Raw genomic sequence first — 13,849 nt, 5'->3', positions numbered from 1 at the left:
GGACGAACCAAACCACAGACTGCAAGGGAGGGAAATATTACACAGGAAGTCTCTTTTCTCTGTTGTTTTTGGTACTTTCTTCCTCATTTTTCAAGTTTGAAAGCCGTATGAAGAGATCTGGACCACGTTGAAAATCTGAAACATTTTCATTTTAAAGTAGAAACAACAGCGTCTCAGGGTTTAGATATTTCAAACACAAGAAGGTATGCAATTAATAAGTTAAGAAGTTAATGTACATTTAAGATTATTCACTTTGCAGCAATAAAATTTGAAAAGAATGTTTGGAATGAGTGTCCCCTAGTTTATAATAGTGTTGAAGTACTTGAGACCGGTCTTGGTCTCCATACCGCTTATTTAAGGTCTCAGTCTCGGTCTCGGTCTCGTCTTGGAATCGAAAGCATTTTTACTAGTTCTTGTCTCGGTCTCGGACTGGGCGGACTCCGTAATTTATATCAAGACCAGTTGAGACCACCACTGATGCACTCTGTGTCCCTGTCTTTACTGTAATAAGAGAGATCCCCCTTTCTCAATTAATTCATTCTTTCCTCACCTGTTACGGCCGTGACTTTCGCAGTGCTACGGTAAGTGACATGCCCCCTGCACTCATGCATTAATGAATGGAGACAGACAATGGGAGGAGAGACTGTGTGCCTGTGATCAGAGATGTCTGCGAAGTCGTTTAATTAAGAAATAAATACACATACAATAACATACAAATACCTGCCACAGGATAACCACAGTAAAAGCACTACAAATATTAGAAAATAGAAAATGAACACAACTAATGAGAAAAAAAGGCTTGACAAAATAATCCTGCTAAGCTATCGCTACGACCTCCTATCTCTCCTGAGATCACAGGCAACAGGAAATACTGTTTCAACTCTCATCGAAAGCGAAAGTTAAACTAACGACGACCAAAACAAAACTTAAGGAGTCAAAAGGCTTTCACAGCGCGTCAAACGAAAGGCAACACATAAAAAAAACAAACCTTGTTTGCTGCTCGTCAATTGTATTTAAAGCTAAATAAAATAAAATAAACAGAAGTATTTTTTTTGTTTACTCTCATAATGATTTTTCATTGATATATATGGTCTTTTTTATTTATCTACTCAGTTTTATTGATATTTTTAGCCTTAGTTTTATCCTTACCCTTTTTTTAAATCTATTTATTTTAACAATATTTTTTATTCTTAATTTTAATGCTTTAACTTATTTTAATTACACATATTTTATTTTGGTGTGCATTGGTCTAAATTTTATTTAATTTTATGCTGTTTCTATTTTTAATTTGTATTATTACTATTTTTCTTCTTCTTATTATTGTCCTCTAATATGTCTTACCATTGTTTCATTTCTGCTTCTTTCTCGCTTTTCAAATGCTGTAAAGCACTTTAGGTTGCATTTGATTTGTATGAAAGGTGCTATATAAAGAAAGCTTGATTGATTAATTGATTGATTGGTCTTGTCTCGGTATTGCCCTGCCTTGGTCTTGATCTTGACTTGGTCTTGATCCCTAAATGTCTTGGTCTTGTCATGGTCTCAGTCCACTCTGGTCTCAGACATGTCTTGTCTCAGTTAATGTGGTCTTCACTGCACTAGTTAATAAAAAATAAACCCAACGGATCAAAAAAGGTCTCACCTGCAAAAGCGTTGATCTAGCCATGATTTGTGCTGAGTCATTCCCTCTTTACTGAAGTTTATTGTCTGCATGTCACCTTAAGCATGCTTCAATGGCAGGGGAACAAAAAAAGGAAATAAGCTTACATTTTTGTGCTAACCCAGATTTTTCCTCTTCAATCCATATGATTATACTTGTGATTTTAAAAGTTATCAAATCCTTTAATGTGATGATTTAGCTCAATATCTCAGATGTTTATAACAGTCTCAGTTTTTTAGCCTCTCCTCTGAAATTTTCAACAAGCAGGCAAAAGGAAAGGTGTGGTCCTAGTGTGTTTTTTCTCCTCCAAAGTAAGACACAGTCTCTATTTTTAACGCCTACTTTGGAGGAAGGAGGAAGTACGGTTCTGGTTACTTAGGTCAGTGTGTGGGCTACAAGTTTGCACGCCAAGGCTGTGTTTTCGGCAGCAGCGCGAGTCATCTGCCTCACCCATGGAGGAAAGCGTGAGAGGAAGTCAAGGTTTGAAGTGTTGCTGCAGAGTTTCGACTTTATTACCACAAATTAAAAGGACAGATGAGATCAAAATCATCGCCTTGTTCAGGACCCCCTCTCAGCTGGACATGGATCTCCTCAAAGCTCGCTCTCTGGCTCGTTTAAGAGCAGCAAAAGGCAGGTAGTTGATGTCTAACCCTGCAAAACAAAGGTTAGAGTCCTGCTGATGAAGGTTAACTCTGTAAATTACACACCAAAGAGAAGTCTGAGGTTGCAGCAAAAATCCTCCAACCTTTAAAAGAAAAGTTTGCCATGATTTTTCCACGGACTGAAACAGAAAAAATAATGCTTTTTTACGGCGTGAATGACTTGCACATTTTTTTTGCAGTGGAACCACCGGCAGCCAATCATGATGAACAATATTTTGGCATAATATCTGACTATAAACCATCCTCATTTGTATTTCACCTCTTTGCTTGTCTCAAGACCGTTTGAAAGTTACTTACAGTCTGCATTTCCAATATGGAGGCCACCACCTTTGGACTTTGAGATGCCTCTACAGGAATACATAGGGGATGTGATTGCTTTTCACTTCTGGAGTACCTGTAGTGTCTTTTTTAAGATCTGGGCTGCTGACGGAGCTTGAAAATGTACTTGGTTGTGCAACAAGCTGGGTGGGATCAAAATGAGAATCAAGCAGCTAAAGTTTAAGATATTTTAATCTTAAGTCAGAGAAAAAACTTGTTCAATCATGTACATGAAAACTGGAAATTGTGTGGCATTACATTTCCTGTAAAACATATCTGGCAATTAAATATACTTATGTAAACGTATTTTCAGGAGTCTGAGGACGGGATGGGAAAGAATGCTGAACATACAGGATCTCCTACCTGTCTTCATCCCTCTCCAGAAGTGACGAGAGGAGGACCTGAGGAGACAGAGACAAACAGCTCGAGGATGGGCTGACGTGATTTATAATTACAGAAAAGAAGAGAAGGAGCAGACAGACAGGGTGGGAAACTGAGAGAAAGAGAGAAGGAAGGAGATGGATTGAAAGGGGATCGACTCATGGGATAAAAGAGGGAGGAGAGACAGACAGAGACAGGGCGGAGGTGTGTGTGTGTGTGTGTGTGTGTGTGGGGGGGGGGGGGGGGGTGCAGAGAGGGGTGGATGAGAAGATGAAAGATTAAGCAGCATGGAGGAATGTTAAGTGTAGCTTAAGCGTGTGTACAGAGTGCTGGATTTATGGGCAGCACACGCTCAGGGCGAAATAGTTTCAGAATTATTAAACGACTTCAATTAAAGTAATATAAGGGGAGAGAGGGAGGGGGAGAGAGGGAGGGGGAGAGAGGGGGAGAGGGAGGGGGAGAGAGGGGGAGAGGGAGGGGAGCAGGGGGAACCCTCCTCACACACATCAACTCTGATTTATGAATCGTCTCTTTTCTTCTGCTCTTCCTCCTGCAGTCTGTTTGTCATGCCCTCTGTCTCCTGGCAGCAGTTTACATCCTCATTCTGCTTTTATGATTCTCCAGAGAGAGGTGAAATATGCAGCCGCCTAAATTACAATCTGAGCCCGACAGGTTTCATGTGGGAAAATATCTCTGTATGTGTGCACACGTCTCTCAACTCAATAATTACTGCTTTCAAACGAGTCATTTGTTCGTTCTAATTAAGAGGACATGATGTTAAACAATGCAAACACTTCAGACTCAGTTCAATTTCTAAGGAAATATACATTTAAAGAAAAGTAATGAGATGTACGGCTGTATAACCTCAACAGGAATCTAAATAAACTTTATTCACTGAGTTTTATTACAACCTGTGGCCTCTTTCTGCATGTCTCTCACTCTCTCTCCAAGTTTCCTGCTCTATGCACTGTCCTGTCCTCTCTGAATGAGGGATTAAAAGCTCCAAAATTACAACTTTGATAAAAGAAGAAACATGTTTTAAGGATAAAGATAAATCCAGTCCCATCTCAGAGACAGGACTCAGTCTGATCTCATCTTAATCCACAATGAGCAGAGCACTTTGCAGCATTTAGCAAGTTACAGACAAACTTCCTTTAACAGGCAGAAATCTCCAGCAGGACCAGACTCATGTTAGACACATCTGCTGAGACGGATAGTAGTAGTTGTAGCAGCTGGAGTCTGGCACGTCCCCAGCAGCAGAGATCCAGAGGAACCTACGAGACAAGGGAGCTCAGGGACCCCAGAAAGGTCTATGGTTAGTAACTTTAATGGGACAGGAAGAGTTAAAGTAAGAGACAGGCAGAGAGAGGAGAGAGAGGGAAAGACAGGATCCCAGTGTGTCAGTTCCCCCAGCAGTCTGAGCCTAAAGCAGTTGCACGCATTGGTTTCCGTCTGGATACTTCAGCTTCCTCCCACAGTCCAAAGAGTCTAGTGAATTGGTCACTCCAACTTCCTCTTGAGCTATGATGTGGATAAGAGGTACAGATAATGGATGGTTGGATAGTTGCAACATGATGCCAAATTTGAGAGTTTTTCAGATCTCATGCAAAAGTTGAAATTCTGGAGGATGTCTCGTTGCAGTGTAAGCCTCGCCGGCAGTAAAGTGAGAAGAAGCAGCACTACTGAGTTTATCTCCTTAAATAGATTATTTTTATTTGACATAAGCACTCCTGTTGGTCTAATCTCATGATAAAGAAGCTTTGAGGACAAATGCTGGCAATTAAAATAAGACTCTCACAACTTTGTCTCAGGTAAATGCTCTGTCCTCCAATAGTTGCAGCAATTTTTGAGTTTTTGAAAAACATGAATTAATAATTCATGTCAGAGTAGTTAAGTTATTCAAACGTTGTTGCATTGCATTGTGTTGCAGCAACTATTGTGGACTGTGGCATAAATGCCAGAGCAGCAAAACAACCAAGACATTCTGTTTGAGTTACCAAATGTTGACATTTCCCAATTTTTTGCAGCAGAGACAATCCAGGAGCTAATCTATACTTAGCCGACGCACTAATCAAAACAAAAACTATCTAATCACCTTTTAAAGCAGGTATAAACACCTTCACACCCCCTGTTAAATCCCATCAGGCTCCATGCATGTGAGGCATAAAGGGTCCAGTCCACTCTGCCCTCTCAGCTCTTTGTTGCCAGCCAGACATCTGTATTCCTACATCATAAAAGTGTCATGAAAGACGATATGTCCATGAATACTCCCTGTGGGAGCCTAAAGAGCTGTGTTTGTAGAACCATGGGATTTGTACCATCACCAACTCTCGATTCGCTTGACATGATCCGTCCCGAGTCCAGATGGCCCTCTCTCTTCCCCCTCCGTGCTTTTTCAGGAGGAAGCTCTGATTTATGTATTTTCTCCACAACCACTGCCCGGTGTTTTTTTATGTCCGCATATGTGTTTGTAATTTGTTTGCCTTGGTCGGAGTTATACCAACAGTTGATGCTGCAGTGTTTACAGTCCAGTTTAAAGGCTGTCATTTGGAGGTTGCCGAAGGTTACGAGCACAAGTCTCCAGCCAGCTTGGCCGTGCATGTTTGATTGTAATCACAGTGGACTCCTCGTAAAGATGGACACACTTGGGAAGCATTAGGGAAGGCCAGAAAGTGGTGATGGCGTAGATAATGAATGTGATCAGAGTGATGAGAGAAGATGGATGGATGGAGAGACAGCTGAACAGCTCATTTTTCCTCCTTCTTTCCTTTTATGTTGAAATATTAACAGCTACAAAAACAGACATTTCCATTTCTGAAGAATCAGTCTGTTCTGTTAAGTGCATTTGCATAATTCATAAACTGCTCTAATCCTAGATCCAGGCTTATGTGGGCATATCTCACTCACACATATACACACTGTACCAACTGTCTTGTGATGTACCAAATTCCTCACAGACTTCCCGTTAGCCTGTTACTAGTCAGTCAAGAAATGTGCCAATTGCCCGTCCAATCAGAGCGTCACCAGCCAGGGCCGGCGTTGGAACAATGTTGGCTGGCGGATCAAAGCACTTCTGGGGAATTGCCACCAAAGCTAATTGGTATCGTCAGTGTCGAGGTCCCAGCTGGGATCAAACGGGGCAGACGAGGAGAAGCCTGATAACCAAGATAGAGGAGCTAAGTACAGGGCTGGCGCGTGAAACATAATGATATGGTCTTTAGAGATTCAATTTCTCTATATTGGCTTGAATAAGTGCCATGAAAAAGTGGTATGGACTCATCTATCGCTGATAATTTCCGATTCATATCTGGTGGGGTATTACTGCCACGGCTGATTACTGCCGAATGGGATGACTGACAAGAACACACAGAGAAAAGGATTTATGTAACTCACACGCAAGCAGAAAATGCTCTGCAGAGGACTAACCTCATCCTCTTTGGGGAGAATAAAACAGCACCATTAGAGAGGAACTTGGACGAGTTTCCTGCAGGTTCAAGATGCAGCCGCAAAATTGTAATCCGGCCTTTATCGCATGTCCTACCACAAAGCTCTGTGTAAGGGATAATGTACGGTTAGCAGGTAGTTATGGGAAATAGAATCCTGACAGGGTGAGACAAGACCACGACACAAAGCCCGGGTACCAACTTCAAATACAAGCTCTCCTTCTTCTCTGAGCTCTGCGGTTCATACACCTTTAAAAACAAACAAATGTCACAACTTTGAACCCTGCTGCTATCATCACCACCGCTCATGGTTTAAGTTTCTTTGTAGAGACCGCTAATGTAAAGTTTCTCACACCTGCTCCGCTCGTTGATCATATTGCTGGACAGGATCTAATATGTAAACATCCGTGACCTGCTGATTTAGCATGCTAACCGAAACTAGCGTCTTAACCACATTGTTTTGATGCTAACAGTTTTACCTCACCTTATGGTCTATGGTGTCATACACTATCCATCACTTATTCCCCGGCTTTCTTACTAATGTTCCAGCTGTGTTAGATGCTTGATTCTGATTGGTCAGAAACACTTGACAACCCTTTGACGACGGTTATTAACTTTCACTGAAAGCTATTGTTAAGCCTGTCGTATTAGCTTGCTAACCATAACTACCGTCTTAGCCACATTGTTTACCAATATGATGCTAATGGAAGCTAATGGTTTTACCTCACCTTACGGTCTGTGTAGTCAACAAGCAGAAGCAACATGTGTCTGAACTCTTTTCCATGGATTGATTTGACATGACGTGTGATCAGTTTTTCTCTGGCAATGCTCATGTTAGTGAAAGTTAATAACTGTTGTTAAGTGGTTTGACCAATCAGAATTGAGCATTGTGCACAGCAGGAAGATCAGTAAGAGAGCCGGGTAATGTAATACAAAACCCTGAAACATTTATTCCCTCACATGTCAGAAAAGTGTGTAATCTCTGATAGTGAGCACCTCGACAAAGACAAAGACAAAGCCTCCACCTGACAGGTGTCATACAGTGATGCTGATTAAACATCATGATTATCACACAGGTGCTGTCCACACCAAAAGGCCGCTCTGAATCGTGTGTTTCCATCCCACAACCTGCCACACTCGTGCACGTGTTCGGTCTCTGGCGGTGGAGCTCCTGGGCTGGCGTGCTTACATGTGGTTCAGGGTTGTGAGACAAATTGGATGTAGGAGATGGCTCACAGTGGGGACATTTGCATTCAATACACGGGCAGCAGCTCAAAACACCTGTGCCATTGTGCTCCAGCATCGTCTGAAGCGAGAGTTTCAGGTTCTGGTGTTTCATCTGTTTGAGTCCCAGGAGCTCAAACTGACAGAAACAGAGAGCTGCTCATCCTCTCTGCCTCCTCTCTGTGAGGACTTGAGCACAATTCAAATATTTTAGAGCTTTGTATTATTAATTTGACTGTGATATTCCTGACCTGATGGTGCCTTTACTGTCCTGCTGCATTCACAGGACCCTGATGTAAAAGTTGTGTGATAACTGACACGATAACAGAGTGCAACAGTTAAACTCTGTAAACAAACCCAGCTACTTCCTGGGCTCGTCTCCAAGTTCAGCGACTCTGTATCATTTGCTGATCTTGAAAGGCTCCTACATGCTTTTATCTCGACCTGATTTGACTCCAGCTCTGCTCTTTATGTTTTTGTAGCCAGAGCTCGCTCTTATTTATGCAGTTGGTCCAGAATGCTGCAGCTTCTTCTTTAATAGGAACATGAAAACAAGAACACATTTCCCCTTTAGCCTTCACTTTGAGCTGGTTTCTAAGATTTTATCTTTTGCCTTCAAATCAGTGAAACTGCTGGATCAAGCTGCCACTGACTTTTTCATATCTCTTATTATTCAGCTTTCTCACTAATCACACAGCTGTGTTAGATACTTGATTCTGATTGGTCGAAACCTCATAACAGCGTTTTTTAGGTGAGGGATAATGTTCGGTTCTGAAGGGGTTCTATTTCCCATAACTACCTGCTAACCAGACAATACCCCACTTATTACTGGGCTACTAATTTAAAATACCATCACTGATTAAAAGCTTATTTTATTGATGTCCATATTGTTTAGCCTGCCGAATAAACATGCTAACTGTAACTAGCATTTTAGCCACATTATATACCAATATGATGCTAACAGAAGCTAAAAGTTTACCTCACTTACGGTCTATGGTGTCAACAAGCAGAAGCTAAATGTGGCTGAACTCTTTTCCATGGATTGATTTGACATAACGTGCGATCAGTTTCCCTCTGGTGTTGCTCATGTAAGTGAAAGTTAATAACCATTGTCAAGTGGTTTGACCAATCAGGATCAAGCATCTTACACAGCCGGAAGATCAGCGAGAAAGCCAGGTCCTAAGTTGGTAACAGTGAAGGCATGCTAGGAACAACCTGATTACACGCATAGTTTTGAATACATCTGTGGAAGGGAGTAAGCATCTTTCTAGTTAATGGTTTCTCCTCTTCCTGTTGACAGTGTGGCATAAATGTCAGTTACCGATAGCATCATTTAACAACATGTAGAATATTTTTCAATTACTCTCAATTTATTTTGAAAGTACAAAACTTTAGATTGGTCAATGTTGACCAGTAGAGAAGAGAAACAAGAGCTTCTGTTTGCATCATATTGGTTAACAATGTGGCTAAAACACCAGTTTTGGTTAGCATGCTAAATCGGCAGGTTACGGATGTTTTCATATTGGATCCTGTCCAGCAATATGATCAACGAGCGGAGCAGGTGAGAGAACCTTTAGGTTAGCGATCTCTACAAAGAAACTTAAACCATGAGTGTTGGTGATGATAGCAGCAGGGTTCAAAGATGTGACATTTGTTTATTTTTAAAGGTGTGTGAACCGCAGAGCTCAGAGAAGAAGGAGAGCTGAATGAGGACAGCTTCATGTTAAAACCACCGCAACAGGCAGAGAAGAATCCATCACCATGGAACGCTAACTGACAAGGAATCACTGGGACTATTTTTAAAAACTGTAAACATAAATCATTGTAGATCAATAAAATAATCTTTAATAAATGTTTTCAACTACTTGCTTATATCTTAAGTTGGTAGCCAGGTGATAAGCGGGATAATGTATGGCTAGCAGGTGTTTATGGGAAATAGAATCCTGACAGGGTGGACAAGACAACCTCAAAAGTCTCAAAGCAAGTTTGATTTCCTAACCTGTACTAGAGGGACCTTTCATGTCTTTTTTTTATCTCTTCTATCATGACATGCTTATTTTAGTTTGCTATTTGTGTTTAATGTTTGATCGTGCTGCCTTATTACATTTTTGGGTTCAACTGGACGAATGACTCTCAGATGTCTTTCATTGATCAGCTGCTTTGTCTGCTGTTTCCCCAAATCAAATATTTTCAAAGTTACAGATGTCTTCAGCCACACTTCAAGTTCACTTCTTGTCAGCTGCTGTTTATAAATGTGAGAAAGTTTTTGTTTAATCTTCATGTTTCCATCGGACACAAAGACCTGCTGTGTTATATTTGCGATCCTCACCACAAAGCTTGTCAAACGGCAGAAATCCCTCCTGAAAACGCCTTTGGCCCTCCAACAAATTTATTTGAGCGCCTTTGTCAGAGTGTGCACACATGAAGGAGCCTCTCCATAAATCCGTCAGCCCGCTGCAAACTCGGACTCCGACTTTTCTTTTGTGTGAACGCTCTCCAGAGGATATGACATCATCCGCTCGCTTTGTTTCGCCGAGCTGTGCCGCAAATATCCCACCAGCCCAAGTGAGAATTTATAAGTTTACATAAAAATCTCACATTTTCTTTAACAGGTCGTCTCTCTCTCCCCTCCTGCTGTCACAGAGCAATATATAATCTTCACCTAAACATTTGAACTCGTACTTCAGAGGGAAGGAGCGGCGCCAGAGCGGCCTGTTTTGTTTTATTAGTGTGTCAAAAGTTGTATTGATTCAGGTCGAGATTGAAAGCACTCGCACAGCCTCAGAAAGGAAAGACACATCCAGGAGGTTGTGAGTCTAAAGAGTGAAAGAGAAAAGGAAAGGTGTTTCTTTTTTTTTGCATGTATGCAGAGTATGAAATATTCTTGAGTGATCCAAAAATATGCACATCACAAAAGCCAAAAATGCAGCAGGAAACAAATCGCAGAGAAAAATTGCTCCCAAGTGGAAGCCATATGTCTTTATTTATAGCCCGCAGAGTGACATATTCACAACGCTGCCACCAACCATGAAATTTCCCCTCCATATTTTGCCAAGAAACCGTGAGTTGTAGAGATGAGGGGGAGGCGGGGGGAGGATAAGAGGGGGAACAAGTTGATTGATTACACAGAGAGAGCGGGGAGCGCAGGCATTCCTGGTCTTCAGAGAGGGTGTTTGTTTTGTGTAATTTTAATAATGTTTCCTGTCCTCTCCCCACGCTCATCAGCAGGTGTCTCACCGCAGAAGAAATACCAAATGCCTCCACGAGTTTCCATCACGGAGGCCTCTGCCTTAGAAGCTCTGGAGCTCTGGTTCTGCCACGGGGCACGCTGCAGGTAGGAAGGGGCTGAGCTGCAGGTAGAGAGGAGTGAACACTGCAGTTTGAGCAATGCAACACTGTGCACAATCAACACAATGAAAAGAGATGTGTGTTTAAAAGATGCAATAATCAGGCTGGAATTTCAACAAGGAACAAACTGTCATTTGTGGTTAAGAGATGTGTTCAAAGGTCAAATGTCCTTCATGACAATATGAATGTGAAATTGTTTAAGTCTTAGTAGTTTTTAATTGGACAATTTGACTAATCCTGCCCCAACAACTACAATCATTTGGTTCTGAACCTTTTTGTAAATAGTCTAAATGATAAAATCCAATTTAGAGACAATTATGAGGCACCAATGAACATGCCACATGCTTAATTTTTACGATTGTTAGCAAAAACCATTGCTTTAGATGCTAAATTAATCAAAAACCAACCCATATTTGGCAAAAAGTGATCTATAGAGGCGCTGGTTTGGTGTAGTGGCAAAGCGGCAACCTCTGGACATGAGAAATAAAGCCAATGCAGAAGTGCTATAAACTGCAGTTCCTCGAGTGCCCACTAGAGGCTGGCTGCAGAATCACCAGAAACCACATACACACCTGTTCAAAAAAGACAATCTTTACAGCAGAAATAAACATGTTTAGTACAGCCTGGTTCAAAAAACGTTTTAGGTCTGAATAGCTCAATTCTCGATTGGCGCCAAAATTAGGGCGTGGCTGACTTGATTTCACAGGCAAGAACACTGTAGCTGTTAGCGAGGAGGCTAAAGGCCTGCCTCTTTACCTCACACTAGCTCAACAGAAGTTAGATTGAGTTCAGCATTTCCAATATGGTGCCAGCACAGACGATAGACTTCAGAAACGACACGGATACTATGTCCATTTATTATACAGTCTGTGGTAGTGGCGAGGTGGTGCGCCCCATGTACAGAGGCTTTAGTCCTTAAGAGGACAACCCAACCTGCATGTCATTCTCCCACTCTCTTAACTAGTTTCCTTCTCTGTCCACTCTCCTAACTTCTCTTAATACCCCAAAAGAACACAACTTTAAAAAGAAAAAAGCAAACTGGGGTCAGGCGCCCCATGTATAAAGGAGTGGACAGGATGGAGTCCTAGTCCCGGAATGATTTGGCTGAGGACAAAAAAAATCTGAAAGTTTAACCTTTGTTTACTTATTTTATAAATCCAGCTAAAAAATACAGAAGTTGTGAGAAAGGCCCTCCACTCTCCTGACAGATTTTTCCTGGCTGACCTCATGACACAACAATAATTAAAGCAAATTAAAGCGTGTGAGTGGCACTTTAATTGCGCCCCCACACATTTGTTACACTTCTTCAGCCACTTGAATGGAAAATATTGCTCTTGTCTACCATCTGTACTGCAACTAATGCTTCTTTAATTAAAGTTTTTCTTTCCCCTCTTTGCTTTTGTCCTTGAAGGTAACACGTCCGGGCGTGTATCCTTCTGTAGGTGTAAAATTAAGCTGCCAAGATGGTAACAAATAACTTTGTGGGGACGGTGAGTCAGCGTGCAGATATCTCCGGTATCCAGCGAGCTGCAATCACAAACAAGTAGCAGACCACAAACTATGTTGATGGCTTGTGTTGTTGAGTGTTTATATCGACACTCAAACTCATTTTGTTTCCACAGTAGGAGGTGGCTCGCTGTGTGTCCATGAAGTCATTTGCTTCCATATGAAACCCGGCGGCAGAGCGGTGACTCAGGAATGTGTTTCTTTAAGCTCATAGCTGCTTGGTCACAGCTATCACTTCTCTACGTGAACACATGATGGGTTTATCTCAGTGGATATAACGTCTCATGAAACAGATGTCACACAGTAAGTTCACTGTAAATCTCAGATTCTCCTGACATCGGGGTCTGCTGTGATTTAACAGTCTTCTGCAGATGATTCATTTCACATGTGTGCAGGCCTGGCGGCTGAAAAACCCAAAACAGAGAAAGAGAGGGAACATTTCTGATGTTTTATTTCAGCTTGGGCACAGTTTGATATAACTGAGGAGAGAGAGTTTGGTGAACTACAAAGTTTTTGTGGACTACAGAGGGCAGTTTGTTGCTCATACACAAGGTGCCTTTCAATGCAATCGCTGCAGGGACAGAGAAAGCCAAGGAAAGGAACAATTACGGAAGAAATGGCCAAAGAAGTCATGTTGGTTTGAGTAATGTCATATCAATAATGCATGCTCGTGGTCTCAGGCAGCAGCAGCTCCAGACTATTTATAAAATACATGGCCGTGTAAACTTATCAGGGATCAGTTACATAAGCACACAGGACAAACTTCACTAAGAGATGAATTGGTCTCAGAGGAGCAGGGAATAATAGCGCAGGTTATATTAAGTAGTTCAACCTTTATTTGTGCAGGAAAGGTTTGCTGAGTATGCATGCTCTCTTTCAGTGAAGCACTGCTTCACATTTACACAGATATGCTCACACCTGGGAGCTGCTGCTGCTGCTACAGCTCTGATAACCTTGACCGACACAGCTTTCTGAAGGTTGTTACTGATACGACTCTACTGTAATAAATATTTTGGCCATATGTGGAATAAAAGGTGAGACTTGAAGAGAAATATACTGGACTATTAAATTCAACCTGACAACAAGGAGCATACTATACTAACTGGTGGTAATATTACTACCTGTTAGGGTCTCTAAGCTACAGAAGAGAATCTCTGAGATGGTTTTGCATGTTTATGTTCTGCAGTTAAGTGGGTGTCCACTAGGGGCTGACACTAGAAGTCAAGGAGACCTCAATAGAGCCCATATCAAAAGGCCTTTTTACAGCAGATTTACAGCTAATTCAACTAAGAGGTAGGAGCGCTACATGT

Source organism: Notolabrus celidotus, chromosome 10 (assembly GCF_009762535.1).
Source record: "Notolabrus celidotus isolate fNotCel1 chromosome 10, fNotCel1.pri, whole genome shotgun sequence".
NCBI classification, from domain to species: domain Eukaryota; kingdom Metazoa; phylum Chordata; class Actinopteri; order Labriformes; family Labridae; genus Notolabrus; species Notolabrus celidotus.
Note: the sequence above shows the minus strand (reverse complement) of the source record.